Source organism: Nylanderia fulva, unplaced genomic scaffold, assembly GCF_048542155.1.
Source record: "Nylanderia fulva isolate GAGA-0341 unplaced genomic scaffold, ASM4854215v1 Scaffold686, whole genome shotgun sequence".
NCBI lineage: Eukaryota > Metazoa > Arthropoda > Insecta > Hymenoptera > Formicidae > Nylanderia > Nylanderia fulva.
Window position 1 is genome coordinate 1 of NW_028190793.1, and position 22,495 is coordinate 22,495.

At 52.2% G+C, this 22,495-nt stretch overlaps 1 non-coding gene and 1 pseudogene across 1 annotated transcript; both read right to left on the reverse strand.

Moving 5' to 3' along the window:
* Positions 1-690: 690 nt before the first annotated feature.
* Positions 691-845, reverse strand: LOC114933759 (5.8S ribosomal RNA). Its single transcript, XR_003820147.1, has one exon. It is a non-coding gene; the product is annotated as a 5.8S ribosomal RNA (ribosomal RNA).
* Positions 846-1,652: 807 nt separating this feature from the next.
* LOC146720478 (small subunit ribosomal RNA) lies at positions 1,653-2,381 on the reverse strand (annotated as a pseudogene; the record flags this gene model as incomplete).
* Positions 2,382-22,495: the final 20,114 nt, after the last annotated feature.

Below are 22,495 nucleotides of genomic sequence, written 5' to 3' on the forward strand. Positions count from 1 at the left end.
GTCGCGATTCAAAACCCTTCTCCGTAAAGAGGTAAAGGATTACGAATGCTCTCTCCGCCGGACGACGACGCGCCGTATATTTCTCCGTAATACCGTTATGTGTGCGGGCAAGGGCGCCTCGGCATAAGACGCGCGAGCGCTATCGCACCGAGAGACGCGGCACAGAGTGCGAGAGCAGTCCGGTCAGTCTGTGTGATGTACGGAGAGGAGAGACGGTGAGACAAGCGCTACCTACTTTCGGGAGACAACGACGCACGCGCCGCTCTAGGGAAAGCGGTGCCATTCACCGTTCTGACCCTTTTTTTGGCCGTTTGTTGCTCCCTTCGCGCGCGCTCTTACTCTCATCCCATTTCTCCTCGGCTCTCGCGTACACACACGACTTGGATACACAAACACGCTCCCCCTCTTAATTCGCGCAGCATTCTCTGGGCGCGCGTTCGCCAACGTTTTACACGCTTGTGCGCTTCTCCTCCTCATTATTATTATTTCGGTGTGTCATTTCAGACGACGCCAGGATTTGCACCGCGGCCGGTCGGCGCGGCACAGACACCTCGGGCGAACGTCCAACGATCGCTCGTACGCCCATTGTAAGCGTTGCACAGGGCACAGGCGACGCGCGCGCCATTCTCTGGTCGCCCGCGTCGTGGCCGTGCGCGCTTTTCGGACGCAAGCAGTTTAGGGGTACTAAAACGACCCTTAGCCAGGCGTGGTCCGGGAATTGAATCCGTGGACCGCAATGTGCGTTCGAAATGTCGATGTTCATGTGTCCTGCAGTTCACAAGTTGACGCGCAATTAGCTGCGTTCTTCATCGACCTACGAGCCAAGTGATCCACCGTTCAGGGTAATCGTTCGAAATTTTTGCGTTCGCGAAGAAACGCGCTTCTCGTTCAACCATCGTGGTCTCTTCTCTCGGACGAGAGAGAGAGAATAATCGTGGTGGCTCTTCGATCAGCCTGTCCGCGCGCGTCCGAGGACGCGCGCGGACCGCCGCCTCCCGCCAGGGAAGGCTACGGCACAAAGATAGAGTTGTGTGTTTCTCGTTCGGAGCGTCTCTCCCGCAACGGGAGAGCCGGGGCGGAAGCTCTTTGAAGAAACCGTCGGACCGACACAGTTGACAGATTGGTCGAAATATCATCGATCCCTTCTCTGTGTTATATATATATTATAATAATATATGGGGGTCCTCTCGCTCGGCACTCGCGGTCGCACACCGTGTGTTCTCGGCACGCTGACCGCTGCCCCGCGACAACGGGTAGGTCGCGCGTCGACGAACGTCGTGGGTGCTGCACACACGCGTGCGCGGGCATAGGTTACCACCGGTTCGCGCTCAACGCCGAATCGACGCTCTGTGTGTGTGTGGCCGGAGAATGGCACACACACGAGCGTGATCGCGAAGCGTCTTGCTCCGAATCGTCGTCGAACACCGCCGGGCGCGCTGCTCTGCTTGCCGACTACTTTCGGTCAGAGAGTCGCGACGGCGTCCGTCGTTATATCAAAACACAACAACCAATTCCGTCAAATCCGTTATTTTCTTTTTCTCTGAGAGCGCCTTTTCAGCGCGTCCATTCAGTCGCCGACTGCTGCGAGCGCGCGTATCTCCCAAAAGAGAGGACTCTCGACGCAGAGCAGGACCTCCGGAACGTTAATGATCCTTCCGCAGGTTCACCTACGGAAACCTTGTTACGACTTTTACTTCCTCTAAATGATCAAGTTTGGTCATCTTCCCGGCAACATCGGCAATGCCGAGACATTGCCGCGCACCAGTCCGAAGACCTCACTAAATCATTCAATCGGTAGTAGCGACGGGCGGTGTGTACAAAGGGCAGGGACGTAATCAACGCGAGCTTATGACTCGCGCTTACTGGGAATTCCTCGTTCATGGGGAACAATTGCAAGCCCCAATCCCTAGCACGAAGGAGGTTCAGCGGGTTACCCGGGCCTTTCGGCCAGGGAACACACGCTGATTCCTTCAGTGTAGCGCGCGTGCGGCCCAGAACATCTAAGGGCATCACAGACCTGTTATTGCTCAATCTCGTGCGGCTAGAAGCCGCCTGTCCCTCTAAGAAGATTTGTTTGTACGTTGGTAGTAAAAACCCGCCAGCCGAAGCCGGGGGCCTTCGCGATACTATAAGGTACGCCTAATTAGCAGGCTAGAGTCTCGTTCGTTATCGGAATTAACCAGACAAATCGCTCCACCAACTAAGAACGGCCATGCACCACCACCCACCGAATCAAAAAAGAGCTATCAATCTGTCAATCCTTCCGGTGTCTGGGCCTGGTGAGGTTTCCCGTGTTGAGTCAAATTAAGCCGCAGGCTCCACTCCTGGTGGTGCACTTCCGTCAATTCCTTTAAGTTTCAGCTTTGCAACCATACTTCCCCCGGAACCCAAAAGCTTTGGTTTCCCGGAAGCTGCCCGCCGAGTCGTCGGAGGAACTTCGGCGGATCGCTAGCTGGCATCGTTTATGGTTAGAACTAGGGCGGTATCTGATCGCCTTCGAACCTCTAACTTTCGTTTTTGATTAATGAATGAGGGAGAGAATGAGAGCGTTGCGGAAGTGAGTGAGATAGCGTGTATGAGAGTAATTGGTGCGAGACTCCGTAAATTCCTGTTTACGGAGACGAACAAAATTTCAAAGAGTGCGAGTGAGAAAATACTGGACATTGTGAGAGAATATGAGGAACAGATGATGAAAATGTTGTGCAAAAATGAGAGAATACAGGGGAAACTGGATGAGTGTATGCGTTGAGCGAGTCGGGATTTAGCCTACGGCGGAAGTGGAATGAGCTATGCGAGCGTGAGTGCGAAAAATGTTGAAAAGAGCGTGATTGAAAAGGTACAGGAAGTGAATGTGAAAACGAGTGAAAACGAAAGAGAAGAGTTATGCGGTAATAGTGAGAGCGGATGATGCAAGTGCGAGTGTGACAAGTGAGGAAGTAAAGGAGAGAATGATGAAGCATGTGAGCAAGTCACTGAATGTGCGTGTGAAAGCGGTGAGGAAAGTGAGGAATGGAGGTGTAGCGATTGAGACGATGGGCGAGAGTGAGTTGAAAAGAATAAAAGAGTGTGGTCAGTTTAAGAATGCTGGCCTAAAGGTTGAGCTGCCTCGCAAGATAGGCCCAAAGATCATCTTGTACGATGTGCCGAATGATATGGCGAGTGAAGTGTTAATGAGAGAAATGTATGAGAGGAGCTTGAAAGGGCGAGTGGATGAGAGAGTATTTATGGAACGTGTGCGTGTTGTGAGTAGGAATGCGAAGAAAGATGCAACCTGCGGAAATGTGATATTAGAAGTTACGAGTGCATTAAGAAATGTTCTCTGTAGTGACGGACGAGTGTTTGTGCATTGGAAGGCCTTTAGGGTGAAAGAGTTTTTCAGTGTGCTGAGGTGCCACAAGTGCTTCGCATTTGGGCACATGATGCGGCAATGCACCGAAAAGGAAAGACTGTGCCAAAAATGTGGATGTGTAGGACACATGATGAGAGATTGTAAAAAAGAAAGTGTGTGTAGAAACTGTAAGCTGAAAGGGAGCAAATGTGATCACTCGGTTCTGTCCGAAGTGTGTCCGGAATACGTGAGAGCGTTAGAGAGAGAGAAAGCGAGAATAAATGACGAATGAATGGTGCGTGAATGTGGTGCAGTATAACTGCCAGAGAGCGTATGCGGTTATGTGTGATCTGGGTGAGATGATGCGCGAACGTCGAGTGAGTGTAGCACTGCTGCAAGAACCGTATGAAAGGCATGGACGTGTGGTGGGCTTGCCCATAGGTATGGATGTGATTGTGTGCGAAAGTGGGACGGTGAAAGCAGCAGTGGTGGTAAATGACTCTAGGTTAGACGTGATGTGCGTGAGAGAGTGTACGAATAAGCTTGGAGTGAGTGTGTGGTTGAAGGGGGACTTTGGCAAAATGTATGTGGTGTCCATGTATTGCCAGTATGGTAAGTGTATCGAGCCGTACTTGGCGTACATGGACAGAGTATGTGAGACGGCCGAAAGAAAGCGTCTGCTGATAGGTATGGATGCGAATGCCGTCTCTCCCTTGTGGTATAGCAAGGGTGGAGGCAGCAGAGAGAGTGAAGCGCGTGGTAGAGTGATTGAGGAATGGATGATTGCGAGCGGGATGAATGTTGTTGAATGAGCCAAGCGAGTTTTACTCGTTCAGCGGGCCGAATGGGGAGAGTGACATCGATGTCACTTTCGTGAACGGCGTGAATGGAGGGTGCCGGTATGAGTGGGAAGTAAAGCCCGACTGGGGAGTGAGTGACCATAACGTATTGTTAATACGGATGGTACACAGAGAGAATGTAGGTACGAATGAGGGCATGCGTAGATGGGTGTGCAAGGACGTAGACTGGGAAGGATATATGTGTGATATGCGAGAGAGTGCGTTAGAGGATGCAGCAAGCGCCATAGACAAAGCGGATGCGCAGAGCTGTGTAGAGCGAATGATGAAATGGATCCATAGTGCGAATAATCGATGGATGAAGAGGTGTAAACCTGTGTATGCTAGGAAGCTTGTGTGGTGGACGGATGAGCTTGAGAAACTGAAGAAGGCTGTAGGAAGGAGCAGACGTGCCTACCAGCGTGCGAGAAAGAGGAATGGAAGCAGAGTGGAAGAAAGAATGAATGAATATAAGTATGTTTTGCGGGAGTATAAGGAGGAAATGCGAAGAGTGAAAGAGGAGAATTGGAAGCGATTTGTGTGCGTGACTGGGAAGCTGGATCCATGGAGCGATGTATATAAGGTGTGCATGGGAAAGCGTGATAGGGTAAGATTAAGTGGCATAAAAGTGGGTGATAGAGTGACGAGTACATGGAAAAAAAGCGCGGATGAGCTAATAAAGAGATTCTTCCCGGCAGCAAGGACGAACGTGGCGATAGACGCCAGGGGAGACGTGAGGGAGGAAGAAAAGCAGTTTGAATGGAGCGAAGTGGATGTGGCAGTGAGATCGATGAAAGTGGGTAAGGCACCTGGTATGGATGGTGTGAGTGCTGAGATGTTGCGAGCGATTTGGCGTGCTGTCCCGGTATGGATGAAAAGAATGTATGATGTATGTCTGAATACAGCGTGTTTCCCCCCGGCGTGGAAGACTGCGCGGGTGGTAGTGTTATTGAAGTCCCCCGATAAACCTAGGTCGGACCCTGGGTCTTATAGGCCCATTTGACTGCTGTCCGTGCTGGGGAAAGTGTTAGAGCGAATGATGGTTGGAAGACTCGAGCAAACGATGTGTGGAAGAATGTGTGACGCCCAGTACGGATTCGTAAGGAATCGGTCGACCGAGGATGCATGGAATCGAGTGCATGACTGGGTGAATGGGTCGGAGAGAAAGTATGTGTTAAGAGTGTTCGTGGACTTCAAAGGAGCGTTTGATAACCTAGAGTGGGAATGTGTGATCGAGAAATTGCGTGAGGTTGAATGTGAAGAAATTGAATTATGGAAGAGCTATTTTAGCGGCAGGCGTGTATGCATGATGGGTGCGTGTGACACAGTGTGGAAAGACGTAAAGCGTGGCTGCCCGCAGGGCTCCATTTGTGATCCATTTATATGGAACCTAATGATGGATGAACTGTTGTGGCGGTTGCGTGAGAGTGAATGTAAAGTGGTTGCGTACGCGGATGACTTGTTGTTGGTCGTGGAAGGACAGAGCCGAGCGGAGTTGGAGAGAAAGGGTACTAAGTGGATGAGAATGGTGTACGAATGGGGAGTGAAAGTAGGTGTGAGTGTGTCTGAGAACAAGACTGATGATGTTGATGAAAGGTAGTATGGCTGGGACGAGGCCTCCCAATGTACGAGTGAATGATAGATGCGTGAGGTATGCGAGGAGCGTGAAATATCTGGGTGTTTGTGTGAGTAAAAGGATGAACTACAGGTTGCATCTGGAGTGTCTGAGAAAGAAATGTATGAATGTGGTGGGAAAATTAAGACGCGTGTTGAGAAGTAAGTGGGGTTTGCGAAAGAAAGCTGTGACTGTGTTGTATAAAGGTCTGTTCATGTCGTGTGTGATGTATGGAGCGAGTGTATGGTATGGAGTGATGAGATTTGAATATGCGAGGGAGCTCATAAATAGGTGCCAGCGAGTGGTGTTGAGTGCGTGTCTGAATGTATGTAGAACGGTCTCCACGGCGGCCATGCAAGTCCTTATGGGTGGCTTGCCGTGGGACCTGGAGTGCGTGAGAAGAGGAGTGTTGTATAAGGTGAGAAAGGGAATTAGTATGAGTGAGTATGATGTAGTGAATGATAGTGACTTGCGTGAGAGAGGTGTGGAAGGATGTATGGAATTGGTGAGTGAAAGGCTGTATGAGATGTGGCAGAATAGATGGAATAAGTGCGAGAAAGGAAGAGTGACGTATGAATTTATAAAGAATGTAAGGTTCGCGGGTGAGTGACGAGAGTTCGAGCCTAGCTTGAGCCTGGGCTATATCCTGACAGGGCATGGAAGTTTGAATGAATTCCTGTATAAGCGTGGTCTGTCTGAGATTGAGAGCTGTGCATGCGGAGCGGAGAGAGAGAATTAAAAGCATGTGTTGGTTGAGTGTCCAATGTATGGTGATGTGAGGAACCTGAGTGAGTGGGGTGTGATTGTGCGAGAGAATGGCAGTGTGGATGTGAGTCGCATGTTGGAATGTAAGGAAAGGTATGAAAGTGTTGGTGTGTATGCGAAGATTGTATTTCAGAGAAGGAGGGCGATGCTGAAAGGAGGATAAGAGAAGCCGATGTTCCCGAGGAACATAGGCCGACCACTGCCTGGGAGGTGTAGGCCTCCGAAAGCTGGGAGTGGTCTCGGCCACGAAGATCCAACCAGTGATCTTGACTGGTACCACGGGAGTCGGGTTGCCCAGGGGGATTCGTCCCTCGTCCCGGCAATTGAGGTCGGACTCGTGGGGGTAGTGGTAGAAGCCGCATGCTGGTTAGGGGCTCTCGGGCCTCGACGGGTGAGCAGCGTATCTGCTCGGGCATCAGTCCTGCACAGCTGGTAGAGCGTTGGACAGGCGCTCGCCCCAACCGGTGGGTTGCCGAAGAGTCCTACAAACTCGGAGGCGCTACTGGTAGTTCCTGGCCTGCTGGAACAAGCTGATTGGGCTTATCCCAATTCCGCACCCATGGGGGTCGTGTGATTAAGCTCTCTGAGCAGGTACCGCACGTTAAATCAACCACGGACATCTGTTCCTATCTACTTTCCCCAGGAGGCTACTGACGATTCGACAGTAGTACGGGTATGACGCACCCGGGGCCCCGAGGTCCCTTTCAAGCCAGGATGGGAGGCATCGTGTCTGGGGCTGCATGGCCGCGGGGAGGTTAAGTTGCGCGACCGCAAACGATCCCCCAGGGGCACCTGGCGCAACCTCTGTGGTATATAAGTCGCCTTACCCAGGTGATGAAGGCTCTGCCTGAGTGGACATTTTTTTTCCTGCCATACTCGTGGGATATACATGGAAAGAACAAAACTCAAACAAAAACACAAAAACTTGGCTGATACTTTAGTAACGACTAATGCTGGCACGAAAGTAACCGAAACTCTGAACGCCGAAAAAGAGAGAAAAAGAGAATTGCTGTTTGCGCGAAGGGGATCTGTAAGTAGATCACCACCTCCTTCGGGTAGTACCCAAAAAAACACTGAAGAGACGCATGAAGGGAACACAAGGCTGAGTGATTCTGAAAATGAGAAGGATGGATATGAAAGATTAGAACAGAGCACAGGAGTAAATGAAGTAGAGGAGATGATGGAGACAAAGGAACAGCTCGAGACATTCATGTTTAATGTTAACAACAAAATAACAAAATCTGCAATAAAATACATATTGTCCAAATGGGCAGTACTAGAAAATAGACTACATAATGTAGTTTTAGAAAAAGAAAAATGGAAAGCTGCTTACCAAGCTGTTGCTGACTTGAGGCCTAAAGGACTCTCCTATGCCAATGTTACGGCAGGAACTCCAAGGACTGCTACAGGTGCTGTAAAAAAAAAAGAAAGGAGGTCAGATACTACGCACAAAGTAGTACTAATTAAACCTATAAAAGAAGACGAAGATGCGAGAACGAATAGTGAAATAAAGAAGGAGGTTATAAAGGAACTGACAAGTACAAATAAAAGGCTGAGGATAAAGGCAATAAGGCAAATAAGAGGAAAAGGAGTAGTGGTGGAGGTGGATGAAAGAGACGGGGATTTTGTGAAAAGAATAAACCTAACAACAAAGAAATTGAAAGTAGAGGAGCCAAGGAAAATAAATCCTACTCTTATAATTTATGACGTAGACAGGGAATATAAGTTTGAAGATCTCAAAGAAGATTTCATACTTAAAAACTGTGACGATCCGGATCCAATCAAAATAGAAGAATACAAAAAGGATTGTGTGGGAGTAACTATGACTCTCTCGGTCCTCAAAGCAACACGCTGCGATGGTACTTAGAGAGAGTCGTGGTTGGTTCGTGATGCGCCAACGAAGTCCTCTAGTAAGGACCTTCAGCCTCTCACGTCCAAGTTGTACCTCCACCTCCTTGTGGTGCTGGAAACGGCCTACTTTGAAAGTTTAAACTCGGTAGGTGTCGACTAAGAGAGTGTAAAGCGAAGTGCGCCCCTAAGGGCTTCGGCCCATGCGCCTACGGTCATGGTGAGTTGTGGGGCTAAGAAAGACCGGGGTTTCTTGGGGGGCTCTCGGTTGTCAATCCGTTTGCCCCCCTACACGCAGTTAATTATGGAGAGAAATTTGAATGAGAATACTGTCCCGGGTTCGCGGATGGCCCGGGGACTGCGTGCGAGTGCTCGCTTGAGTGAGAGCGCGAGAGGTGCGGAGGACCCTGACGGGGTCGCAGCTGGTCCGTCGCAAACCACTATAAGGACCAGCCAGGCTGAAGTGGACAGCCTAGAGGAGGAAATGGTCAGCTGTGAGCAGTGTTCGGCGAGGTTCCGGAACATGCGTGGTCTTGGTGTTTACAAAGTACGTGCTCACCCACTACAAGCCAACAGTGCTATCAATGTTGACCGCGTAAAGGCCAGATGGTCAGTTGAGGAAACTAGACTCATGGCACGCGCTGAGGCTGAAGGCACCTTAGCCGGGGAGTTTTTCATTAACCAGTATCTGGAGACAAGGTTCCCCAATAGGAGTCTCGAAGCCATCAAGGGTAAACGGCAACAGGAGCCTTACCGAGTGATGGTTAGAGACTTCTGCCAAGAGATCCAATCGCGTCGCGCGATTGTGATCGATGAGGGCGATAGGGATGGTGCGGTGATGACACGAGCCGACACCATTCCTGCGGCCACTGAGGCTAGTACTGACGATCAAAGCGCACATCAGCCTTCCCCTGAACAAAGTTCTCAGAGGCTGCGGGACAAGATACAATCACTCGTAGAGCAGAGTGCGGCGTTCCGTAGCTACGAGGCTGATACTCTTGCTGGCACGGCAAGAGATGCTCTGACGGCGGGGAGGGTCGACGTCTTGGCTATCAAGAGATGGCTGGGCATGATCTTCCCTCGGCCGCTACAAGTGCGTCCTCCGCAACGCGTTTCGGCAAAGAAGCACTGTCCTCCAGTCAAGCGAGAGAGCAGGGAGCAGAGGAGAAAGGGGGAGTATGCAATTGTGCAATCCCTCTACAAGAAGAACAAGAAGTCCTGTTTGTCGCGTATCCTCGAGGGCGACTCGGTGCGCGAGAGGCCGTCTGCTGTCGAATTCTTTAACTGCTGGCGCCCCATTATGGAGGCCTCCAGCGGTGCGGATGGAGACATGACGGACTTGCGTGAGTCGTTTGGGGAAGCGGCACAGGCTGCGAGTGCTGGCCGGGGCCGTACGTCAAGTTTAAGAGGGATTTACCTCGAAGGTCTCGGCGATGGCGCTGCCACGGATCCAGTTCCTGTGGCGGATAAGACCTTGCTCTGGGATCCTATAACACCTGCAGAGGTAAACAGGATTTCCGTAAGGACTGGCACTGCGCCCGGATGGACCAGATTACGCCGAGGATGTGGAACGCTGTTCCTGCGATTCTTCGTGCGCTTCTGTTAAATCTGCTGCTCCTGGCAGAAACGATCCCCTCGTCAATCGCCACAACCAGAACGGTATTCCTTGAGAAGGGGGGTATGTCCGATCGGCCAGGTCCGACGGAGTACCATCCTCTCAGCATAAGATCCGTTATAACAAGACACTTCCACAAGATATTGGCAAAGAGATTGGCAGCCCTCGACATCTTCGACAAGCGCCAAAGGGGGTTCCGGCCGGTGGACGGGGTATGTGAGAACGTCACAGTCCTTTCATCCGTGCTTTGGGACGCCCGGAGGCGTTGTCGTTCTCTGCATGTGGCGTGCGTTGATCTGTCGAAAGCTTTCGATACGGTTGCGCACGCTGCTATTCATACGACGCTCGATGAGCTGGGGCTCCCTCGGGAGTTTAGAGAGTACGTAAGGGCTGTCTATTCGAATGCGCTGACCGAGTTGCAGGGGGTCAGCGCTGAGGAAGTGTCGGCCATCATGATTGGCCGTGGCGTAAGACAGGGTGATCCGTTGTCGCCCCTGCTGTTCAATCTGGTCGTAGATAGAGCACTAGGAATTCTCTCGGAGGACGTTGGCTATCGGTTGGGTGGCCGGCTTATCAATGCGCTGGGCTACGCAGACGACATTGTGCTCCTGGTCTCTACCAGAGATGGTCTGCAGGAGAACTTGACACGGCTTCATGACGCCTTTATGCGAAATGGGCTCGAGATCAACGCGAGAAAGACCGGAGTGCTGTCCATGGTGGCGTCCGGCAGAGACAAGAAGGTGAAGGTGGACACCACACCTTATTTCACCGTGGGGGGGAGCGATGATACCGCAAAGATCCCTGGTCGATGTCTGGACGTATTTGGGCTGCAAATACACAGGTGCTAGGGAACTCGCAAGCGATCCACCCTTAGCTCAGGCCATCGAGCAACTCACGAGGGCACCTCTTAAGCCGCAACAGCGGCTGAGGTTGTTGCGTGACTGTCTCCTTCCACGGTATTATCACCGATGGACAGTGGGTACGGTCTCGGCCAAAACCCTCAAGGGTAAGAATATCATCGTACGCACCGCGGTGCGACGATGGCTGCGTTTTCCCCATGATGTTCCTGCTGGATACCTGCATGCGCCGATACAGAGTGGCGGGCTTGGAATGCCTCTATTGAGAACTTTGATCCCAATTCTGAAACATAACCGACTGCAGCGGTTGTGTCGGAGTACTCTACCCGCAGCATGCGCGGCTGCCGAAACCACGTATGTGGCTAGGCAGCTTGTCTGGTGTGAAAACCAGATGCGAGTGCGGGGTCACAGAGTGACTACGACCGCTGAGCTCAGACAGCAGTGTGCGGCCTGGTTGCGCGAGTCGTGCGATGGGAGTGGACTCAGAGAGGTTGCGGCCTCCAACCTGAGCTCCTACTGGGTATCGGCTGGCGCCGATGCCATCCCAGGTGCCGACTACGTGCACTATCACCATATACGAGCTAACTGCATACCGTCTAGAGCGAGATGCTTCCGAGGTCGTGATGGGCGCGATAATCGCTGTCGTGCCGGTTGTCCCGAAACCGAGACGCCGGCTCACTGCGTGCAACGCTGCTTCAGAACGCACGGAGGGAAAATCCTGCGGCATGACGACCTATGCCGTCAAGTTGGTGGCTATTTACAGCAGAAGGGATGGCGCGTCGATGCGGAACAAGCGTATTCGACGTCTGCCGGCCGGAGGCGGCCCGACCTGACCATCGCTAAGGGTGGTGAGGCAGTGGTCGTAGACGCGCAGGTAGTGTCTAGCAAAACCGCGTTGGAGATGTCCCACGAGCGTAAGGTGGAAAAGTACCGGTCATGTAATGATCTGGCAGCCGCTGTGGCGGAGCGCACAGGAGTACCACGAAATAATGTTTGTTTTACCGCCATTACTATTTCGTGGCAAGGTGTCTGGAGCTCGCGAAGCGAGTCTGAGTTGCGGGGGCTGGGTTTAACGTCCGCCCAGCTCCGAACGTTGACGACTCGGGTCTTGTGGGGCTCATGGCTGGAAACGTTTTAACGCAATGACATCGCGTTATAACGAGAGAAGACGGAACGTGGCCTCATCTAGTGGTGCATGATGGATGGCGCGTAGAGTTGGGGGCCTCCGCATCATTCGCGCGAGTTTGAATGATTGCGTGAATGGTCGAGGTGAAATACGAGCTGCCTTTAGCTAGCTCCGACTTTCACGATCCAGGGTGTTGACTGCGAACACCAACAGTAAACAGCTCTGCAATATCGTTGTCGGTGTCGACTTGGCGACTGTGATTTTGTAGCAGTCGTCGCGCACCGTAGGCGAAACAACCAAATGCCTCGTCATCTAATTAGTGACGCGCCATCGCCACCCTCCCCTGACCCCTTTCCAGGCCCTTCTCTTCGGCCGCCCGCTGGGCCACGACGCCGCCCAACACCCGCTGCCCCTGTCCCTGCTCCCCGCAAGCCCCGCAATTCCCATGCCCACACTGTGATCGTGCGTTCACCACGAAGACCGGACTCGGCCTCCATCGCCGACGTGCACACGAGGCCATCGTCAACGAGGATGTTAACGTCGAGAGGGTTAACCGCCAATGGAGCGACGAAGAGAAGCGCATGATGGCGAGGGAGAAGGCGCTTGCCGCGAATCGAGGCGTTAGGTTTATGAATCAACATCTGTTAACCGTCGTCCCGAATCGCACCCTTGATGCCATCAAGGGGATGCGTAAGAACGGCGGTTACCAGCGCCTCGTCGCGACGGCACTGGAGGATCTGGCAGCCGCATCATCGAGCGAGAGCTCGTTTCTCTCGGCCGGTGGCTCCAGTCCTCCCGTCTCCCCTCGACCCATCGCCATCTCTCCCCACGGGTCGCCTGGCTCGCCTCCGCTTTCTCCATCTTCTCCCGGCTGAGGTTATGCGTACGGCAGTTTTGCCGGTGCTATACGCGCGCTCATCCCGGTTGTGGAGGCCATCCAGGGATGGAAGTCCCATATCCTGATCCAGATCGGATCAGGAATTCTGGATGGCCAGCGGAGGACCTGGGCCCGTGGGTATTGAGTGTGTTCCCTCCGACGCTTCCTCGTGTGCGACCGCCCGTACGAAACCGTGTCGTCAATCCGGATAGAAAAGCGCGCCGCCGAGCGGAGTATGCGCGCGTCCAGCGCCTCTTCCGTTCGAGCATGTCGCGCGCGGCCAAGGAGATTCTGGATGGTGCCACTGAAGGCAGACGTGGTTCCCGGTGTGCGGCAGATGGCCGCGCACTGGGGCCCGTTCGTAGCGCAGGAGTCCGCTCCTGTCGCACCGGCTCCGCGTCTTCCACCGAAAGCGGAGCTTAGTGGCACCTGGTCTCCAATCTCCTGTGAGGAGGCGGCAGCCATCAACCTGCCCCTCAACTCGGCCCCCGGATTAGACGGCATCGGCGTACGGATATGGAGAGCGGTACCAGCTTCCATCAAAGCTCTCCTCTTCAACATCGTGCTGCAATACGGAGGTTTCCCAGCATCGATGCTGGTGAGTCGGACGGTTTTCATCCCGAAGAGGGGGGAGTGCTCCCTGCCGGGGGATTTCCGTTCGATCTCCATCACCTCCGTGGTCGTGAGGCACTTACATAAGATCTTTGCCCAAAGGCTTCGCGAGTCCAAGCTAGTCGATCTAAGGCAGCGGTGCTTTGATGACGGGTGCGGCGACAATGTAGCCGTCCTGGCGTCCCTCTTAATGGACGCCAGGTCCCGTCGTCGCGAGATGCACGTTGCCTCGCTGGACTTCGCGAAGACCTTCGACAGCGTCAGCCATGGTGCTATCACCAACGCCTTGGCTGGCCTGGGCGTGCCTCACGGCCTAATAGACTATATCGCGCATAGTTATGCGCGCAGCGGCACGATATTTGAAGTGCGCGGTGACAGGTCAGAGCTCTCTGGTATTGGCAGAAGCGTCAGGCAGGGGGATCCTTTATCACCAGTGCTGTTTTGCCTGGTGGTAGATGTGATCATGAGATCCATACCTGCCGACGTCGGATACCAGCTGGGAGAGCATCGTATAAACAGCATCGCTTATGCTGATGATGTTCTCCTATTCGCTGCCACCAAGTGGGGTCTTCAGACCGGCGTACATGGGAATAAAGATAGCCCATAAAAATGCGCAAAGATCGCGAGCAGCAGCAGTAAACCTGTAACTAATATTTAACGAACAAAACTTTGACATCCTCTATATACAGGAACCTTACTCTTATAAGGGGAGAGTAAGAGGATATTCTGCGCCGGGCTTAAGGATCATTCAACCTGACAAAAAAGACGCATGGGTCGCCGCGGTGGTAAGAGAAAGAAAAATGGACGTCTTCCAAAACACAAGTATGGAAAACGAACATATCATGTGCTTCCAGGCTTGCGCGGGACAGGAACAGCTTTACATTATTAACATGTATTGCCAATTCTCTTTAGAAATAAAACCGTTCTTAGATGACCTAGACAATATCCTACAAAAACTCTCTGGGTGCAATATTATAGTAACCATGGACGCAAATGCCAGGTCGGACTGGTGGTTCTCCGACACCACAGACGAGAGAGGGAAGGAGCTGGAAGAATTCATCCTGTCGCACAACCTCTGCATAATGAATAAGCCAAATAACCCTAATACGTATTCGACGGAAAGGGGACAGTCGAATATAGACGTTACACTCGTCAGCGAAGGTCTGGCCAGTAAACTAAGAAACTGGAAGGTGGACACAGCGTGCACCACAAGTGACCATAATATTATTGCCTTCGAGATTGGGGACAAGACCCTAAGGAGGACGGAGTGGAGCATGCAAAATGGCTATAATCTGAAAAAAGCAAATTGGGACACCTTCGATGAATTGATTCAGGCACAATTTAACAAAGATTTTCTGAACAAATTGGAGAGCAGTAGAGCCAGCGAGGCAGCGCGGCTCTTCAATAAAACGTTACTTAAAATATGCGATAGATCTATTCCGAGAAGGAAATTGGCTAACCAAACGGTTCCGTGGTGGACCGAAGAGCGAAAAATACTTAGATCACACGCGAACAAAGCCAAAAAGCACCTCCTAAGAGCAAAGAGGTTAAATCTAGGAAACGTGAACGAATATGGGGAACTCTACAGAAGAACCAGAAATAAATATGTCTCGCTAATCAAGAAGGAGAAAACGGCTGCATGGAGAAGCTTTGTAACTAAGGCCGGAAATAAAGATCCCTGGAGTATCGTTTACAAAATAGTTCGCGATAAGATAAAGAAGCCGAACTATTTCTGCACCCTAACCCTGCCCTCGGGAAAGGAAACAAATAACTGGGCGGAGACGATAAGTGCTCTTCTAGATAAATGCGTACCGCCAGACGATGTAGGCGGAGAAGGTAAAGTACACGCAGAAATAAAATCACAAAATAAAAGATATCGTAATAGTAATATGGAACAGGAAATCACGGAGGAGGAAGTGGCGGTTGCCATCAAGAGGATCAAGAAGAATAAGGCCCCAGGAGCCGATGGCGTAAAAGGAGAGATGCTAAAGGCTGTATGGGCAAGCAACAAGGAAGTCATAAGACAAGTGCTAAATATTTGCCTAAGAGAAAAAACATTTCCCGAGGAATGGAGGATAGCTTCACTGCGCATAATATTAAAGGATAGCAAGAAGGACAGAAGCTTATTAAACTCATACAGACCTATTGCACTCTTACCAGTGTTTGCGAAGATCTTTGAGAGAATTTTGATTGGTAGAATCACTAGATGTTACAAGGAGACGGGCCTGGAGTGCAAGAATCAGTTTGGCTTTAAACCAGGGTGCTCCACAGAGGACGCTCTAATTGCCTTCAGAAACGGTCTGAACACTGACAAGAGATACGTAGTGGCCCTCTTTGTGGACATCGAAGGGGCCTTTGATAACCTTTGGTGGCCCGCTATTAAGAAAAGGCTGATCATGGCAAAATGTAATAGCACTTTAATCAGAATTATCGACAAGTACTTTAGTAAAAGAAAAGTAGTGGTAAAATCTAATTTCAAGGAGGCCCATAAATATATGCAGAAGGGTTGCCCGCAAGGGTCAATCATAGGCCCAGCAATGTGGAATTTCTGCATGGATGCGTTACTGCAAGAGCTTACAACGATAAGCGATACAGAGACAATAGCGTACGCGGATGACCTAGCGACTTTAATACGAGGGAACTCGAGGCAAGAACTGGAAAGAACTGGCGCACGTGTCTTAAAAACTATCAATGAATGGTGTGTGATACATAAATTGAAAGTATCGGCGACAAAAACTACGGCACTTATGATGAAGGGCAAATTTGACAAAGAAAGGATGCCCAGGCTAAAAATCGAGCGGCAAAACATAAAATATGCTTCCGAAGTAAGATACCTTGGTGTCTTAATTGACAGCAAATTAAGCTTCATAGCACACGCAAGATACCTAAGAGACAAACTAGTCAAATTTATGATGCAAATCAGAAGAGTCGCAAGGGACGAGTGGGGGCTCAAAAAACATGACCTGAGAATACTATACAAGGCAGTAGCAACCCCAATTACTACGTATGCGGCTGCGTTCTGGTTTGACAAGGTGTCACATGTATTAGTCAAAAGACACATTTTGGCGGCTCAGCGAGCGCTGCTCATAGTGCTCACGAAAGCATGTAGAACGACGTCGACTAGCGCCATGCAAGTAATAAGCGGAATAATGCCTTTAGACTTGGAAATTATCCAACAAGGAGTGAGTAATAAAATGAAAAGAAACTTGGACGTAGAATGGAATAACTATAGATATGAAGCGAAAGAAAACGTGAACGATAGAAATGTGGCCGCGAACGGACTTGGATGAATTTCTCGCACGCCCGGCGAAAGCAACACGCCGCGAACGGACTTGGAAGAATTTCTCGCTCGCCCGGCGAAAGCAACACGCCGCGAGCGAACTTGGAAGAATTTGTCGCTCGCCCGGCGAAAGCAACACGCCGCGAACGGACTTGGATGAATTTCTCGCTCGCCCGGCGAAAGCAACACGCCGCGAACGGACTTGGAAGAATTTCTCGCTCGCCCGGCGAAAGCAACACGCCGCGAGCGAACTTGGAAGAATTTGTCGCTCGCCCGGCGAAAGCAACACGCCGCGAGCGAACTTGGAAAAAGCGGCTTGTGCGGCGGAGGTGTCGCCCGCCAACGAAAGCAACACGCCGCGATCGGACTTGGGGTACGGGCGGCGCGTGCCGCCGGAGGTGTCGCCCGCCAACGAAAGCAACACGCCGCGATCGGACTTGGAAGAATTTCTCGCTCGCCCGGCGAAAGCAACACGCCGCGAACGGACTTGGATAAATTTCTCGCTCGCCCGGCGAAAGCAACACGCCGCGAACGGACTTGGAAGAATTTCTCGCTCGCCCGGCGAAAGCAACACGCCGCGAACGAACTTGGAAAAAGCGGCCTGTGCGGCCGGAGGTGTCGCCCGCCTACGAAAGAACACGCCGCGATCGGACTTGTGGTACGGGCGGCGCGTGCCGCCGGAGGTGTCGCCCGCCAACGAAAGCAACACGCCGCGATCGGACTTGGAAGAATTTCTCGCTCGCCCGGCGATAGCAACACGCCGCGAACGGACTTGAAAGGATTTCTCGCTCGCCCGGCGAAAGCAACACGCCGCGAGCGAACTTGGAAAAAGCGGCCTGTGCGGCCGGAGGTGTCGCCCGCCTACGAAAGAACACGCCGCGATCAGACTTGTGGTACGGGCGGCGCGTGCCGCCGGAGGTGTCGCCCGCCAACGAAAGCAACACGCCGCGATCGGACTTGGAAGAATTTCTCGCTCGCCCGGCGATAGCAACACGCCGCGAACGGACTTGAAAGGATTTCTCGCTCGCCCGGCGAAAGCAACACGCCGCGAGCGAACTTGGAAGAATTTGTCGCTCGACCGGCGAAAGCAACACGCCGCGAACTGACTTGGAAGAATTTGTCGCTCGCCCGGCGAAAGCAACACGCCGCGAGCGAACTTGGAAAAAGCGGCCTGTGCGGCCGGAGGTGTCGCCCGCCTACGAAAGAACACGCCGCGATCAGGACTTGTGGTACGGGCGGCGCGTGCCGCCGGAGGTGTCGCCCGCCAACGAAAGCAACACGCCGCGATCGGACTTGGAAGAATTTCTCGCTCGCCCGGCGATAGCAACACGCCGCGAACGGACTTGAAAGGATTTCTCGCTTGCCCGGCGAAAGCAACACGCCGCGAGCGAACTTGGAAGAATTTGTCGCTCGACCGGCGAAAGCAACACGCCGCGAACTGACTTGGAAGAATTTGTCGCTCGCCCGGCGAAAGCAACACGCCGCGAGCGAACTTGGAAAAAGCGGCCTGTGCGGCCGGAGGTGTCGCCCGCCTACGAAAGAACACGCCGCGATCGGACTTGTGGTACGGGCGGCGCGTGCCGCCGGAGGTGTCGCCCGCCAACGAAAGCAACACGCCGCGATCGGACTTGAAAGAATTTCTCGCTCGCCCGGCGAAAGCAACACGCCGCGAGCGAACTTGGAAGAATTTGTCGCTCGCCCGGCGAAAGCAACACGCCGCGAGCGAACTTGGAAAAAGCGGCTTGTGCGGCCGGAGGTGTCGCCCGCCAACGAAAGCAACACGCCGCGATCGGACTTGGGTTACGGGCGGCGCGTGCCGCCGGAGGTGTCGCCCGCCAACGAATGCAACACGCCGCGATCGGACTTGGGTTACGAGCGGCGCGTGCCGCCGGAGGTGTCGCCTGCCAACGAAAGCAACACGCCGCGATCGTACTTGGGTTACGGGCGGCGCGTGCCGCCGGAGGTGTCGCCCGCTAATCAAGGCAACACGCCGCTATCGGGCCTGGAAAAATTTCTCGCTCGCCGGCGAGAGCAACGCGCCGCGAGCGAACTTGCGCCTGTTCCCGAGTTCTCGCTTGTACCGCTAACGAGCGAGCTAAATGAGATTAATTAAATGAGGACGCATCGGAAAGTTTATTCGTGCAAACACTCCGGCTTCGCTTATCGGCATCCTGCCTGCATTCGTCCACGTATCGGTCGTAGAATCTCGAAGATTGTGCATCCGACAAGTGGTAGCAGGGAATTAGCAGATATCGTAATAATCGTGTCGCGCGGTCGTGCGGAGCGTCGAAAAGTACGAAACCTTTGTCCGAAACGTATTTCCGTATCGTAGCATTATCTCCTCGTAGCGGCGCTACTCGCCGTCAAGTGCCCCGGAGGTACCGCCGGCGGGCGACGGACTTGGTAAAATCATTCGGTCGTCCGGAGGTGTCGCCCGTCCTGGAGGTGCCGTCCGTCCCCAAGTTGACGCCGGCCGTTATGTGGTGCCGCACGTATAATCACGCCCGTAACGAGCCGTCTCGGTTGCCGCGCGCGTGATTTCGCATCGGGCGAGTGTTCCGTACCGTAATCGCGGTCACCGCAGCTTGCGTGTTGCGTATCATCCGTAATAATTCGAAATATATGTCTCCGACACGTGGGTTTGAGAGACACGTTTCGAGTTAGTAATCGGACAGCGCCCTCATGTCGAGCGAGCGCCGAATAGTAAGTAACTTTCGTCCGAAACGTTTTTACGTAGCTCTCCTTGTTGCGGCGCCGTAAATCGTCGTTAAGTGTTCCGGAGGTACCGCCGGCGGTCGTCTGACTTCGAGAGATCATTCGGTCGTCCGGAGATGCCGCCCGTCCCGGAGGTGTCGCCGGTCGGCCGTGGTTCCCGGAGGTGTCGCCCGGCCCGGAGGTGTCGCCCGGCCCGGAGGTGTCGCCGGTCGGCCGTGGTTCCCGGAGGTGTCGCCCGGCCCGGAGGTGCCGCCCGGCCCGGAGGTGCCGCCGGTCGGCCGTGGTTCCCGGAGGTGTCGCCCGGCCCGGAGGTGCCGCCGGTCGGCCGTGGATCCCGGAGGTGTCGCCCGGCCCGGAGGTGCCGCCCGACCCGGAGGTGCCGCCCGGCCCGGAGGTGCCGCCAGGCCCGGAGGTACCGTCGGTGCTTATACCTTATTGTCCCGGCATTTCGTTTGTTTCCTTCTTAATTAATGCTAATTATCGTTGTTTGACATTCGCCATACGGCTATCGTGGTAATATTTTATCGTACAATAGGACTTTTCGATCGTTCGCTCTCCGCGACAATGTCTCGATTGAACGCGCCTTTCGGCGCTCGCGCTCGCATACGGCCGTGCGTAGGACCGTGCGTCGCCGACCGCCTGGCCGGCCGGTTGGGTACTATAAGAAATACGTCGCGCTCGGCGCGTCGAACGAGTCGAGCGAGTCCGGACGAGTCGTAAACGTACTTTCTCGAGTCTCTCGCCACTCCGGCGTGTTTCGACCGCTCTCCGTACCGTCGCCGACCGCTTGGCCGGTCGGTTGGGTACTATAAGAGGGTAGGAGAGATTAATATTGTGCGTGTCGCGCTCTCGACGTTGACAAACGAAGAATCGCCCGTACGGGTCGAGAACGGATTTTGTCGAGTCGCGACTCTGACACGGAGAGAACATTTATATAAAATGTTTGATTTGGAAACCACGAATATATAAAATAATATACGATCGTCGCAGAACGCGCCGCCGCCAAGTCTTCTCATGCTTGGAGGTTGCGTGTCTTGCGAGAACGTACGTTCGACTCTCGCGTCGTCTCGTATTCCTCTTCGCCGGGGATTACGGTGCGGCTCTTCTCGTTCGTCGCCGAACGCGCGCAAAATTAACGCACACTTATTTATTACGAGCACAGCATTGCCACGAGTCGGTGTCGCAAGACCGAATGGCTCTTATGTGGCGCGCACGCCTTTAGTGTGTTGGCCGCGCGGTTCCCTCTCGTTTCGTACGCAGCAGCGGAATCGTCGCGCTTACCGAGCATCTACTCCACGGATACGAGTTTGCGGGAAGAGTTGCTTCTTCCCGCTCGCTTTGTACGCCGTAGCGAAATCTTATTGCTGGTCGTGTGCGGTTAAACGCGTACGAACCAGACAGAACAGTCCTCGACGTCTAAGCATCGCCATCGTCGATCTAGCGTCAGGGTGAATCGCGCGGTCTCTCGAGACCGCGCATCATAACATTTGGGAGAATAAGAACACGAGTATTTTGATCTTGTGGATTTTTGAACGTCGAGGAGGAGGAAGAAGAGGAGAGGCGGCGGCGTCGGGGGTTTACTCTCGCCTCCGTCGTTCTCTCGTACGCTTTACATAATAGCGTTAAACACAGCAGAGTGTCGCCGACCGGCTGAGCAAGACCGGCGGCAAATAAAATGGCACATACGAGCGAGTCGCGCGCGCGTCGGTGTTTCGGCATCGAACGCGCGCGCGCGCGAAAAAGAGCTAGCGACGAGTCTTCGGGCTCGCTCGCGAGTTACTCCCTTGCGAGTAACCGAACACGAATCTCCCTGGTTGATCCTGCCAGTAGTCATATACTTGTCTCAAAGATTATAAATGTAATTTATTTAATTACATTTTTATTTTTTAAATAATACATATATACGTTCCAAAAAATATAAGCCATATTATTATATATGTACGTGTGTGTGGGTGTATAACTATCATTTAATACACATTCACGTTAAATCACATCATTTAATCATATTTAATAACTATATCACTAACATATATAATTAATACTTATAATAAATCATTTTTAAAGTAATTTTTTTAAATTCTAGTTATCACTTTATCAGAATTATGAAAAAAAATTGATACAATTGTTAGAAAACTTAAATGTGCATAACTTTTTAATATATAGGCATTAATAAAATAAACATAGTGATTGTTAATTTTTTATGCTACAGCTACGCATAAAAGTACTAAAATACTTAGAACTTTAAATTACTGTAGGATTTGATTTTCTATATCCCGGGTGTATAGGATGAAAATAATCGAGGAATATACGTATGAATATAGATATATTTTAGAACAGTAAAACAAGACACGTTATCACCGGTCCGTACAATGTCTCTCCGCTCTCGTCTACGCATACACTCACACTGCCTGTTCCTCTCTTCGCTCGCTCCCCTCCCCGCCTCGCTCGCCATCCATCTATCTCTCTCGTGATCGGTACCTCGCGATCGTCTCGCGCTTAACGCTCCCTAGTTTACGCGCGCAATCCAACAAAAGAAACAAGATGTATATAACCAACTTAACACAATATATATATATAGCTAACTTAATCCTACACTCGGCCATTCGACTGACATCTGACCTCAGATGTCGTTTGTGTGATCTCCGTTGCTTGGTGGATCTTCGCGTGGTTCGGCCCATGGCTTCATATGATCTGCAGCTGTTGAGGTTTTCTTTGGACCTTCTCCTTGGCCTATTTTTTCTACAATGTAGCGATCGTTGCGCAAAGTGCGTTTGACTTGGTAAGGCCCCAAATATTTTGCACAGAGTTTCAAGCCTGGTCCGCCCTGAGTCCTTTGAATAGCTACTAGATCGCCTTCGCCATAAATATTTGGTTTCTTCCGCTTCCGATTATAAGTTTGTTTATTTTCGGCTTGCATCTTCAAAATCGCATCACGTGCTTCTTCTCGTATTTGATCACGTTTTTCTTGAAAGGAATTGACATTTTCCGCTTCCAAAATTTCTTTTATTTGTGGATCTTCCT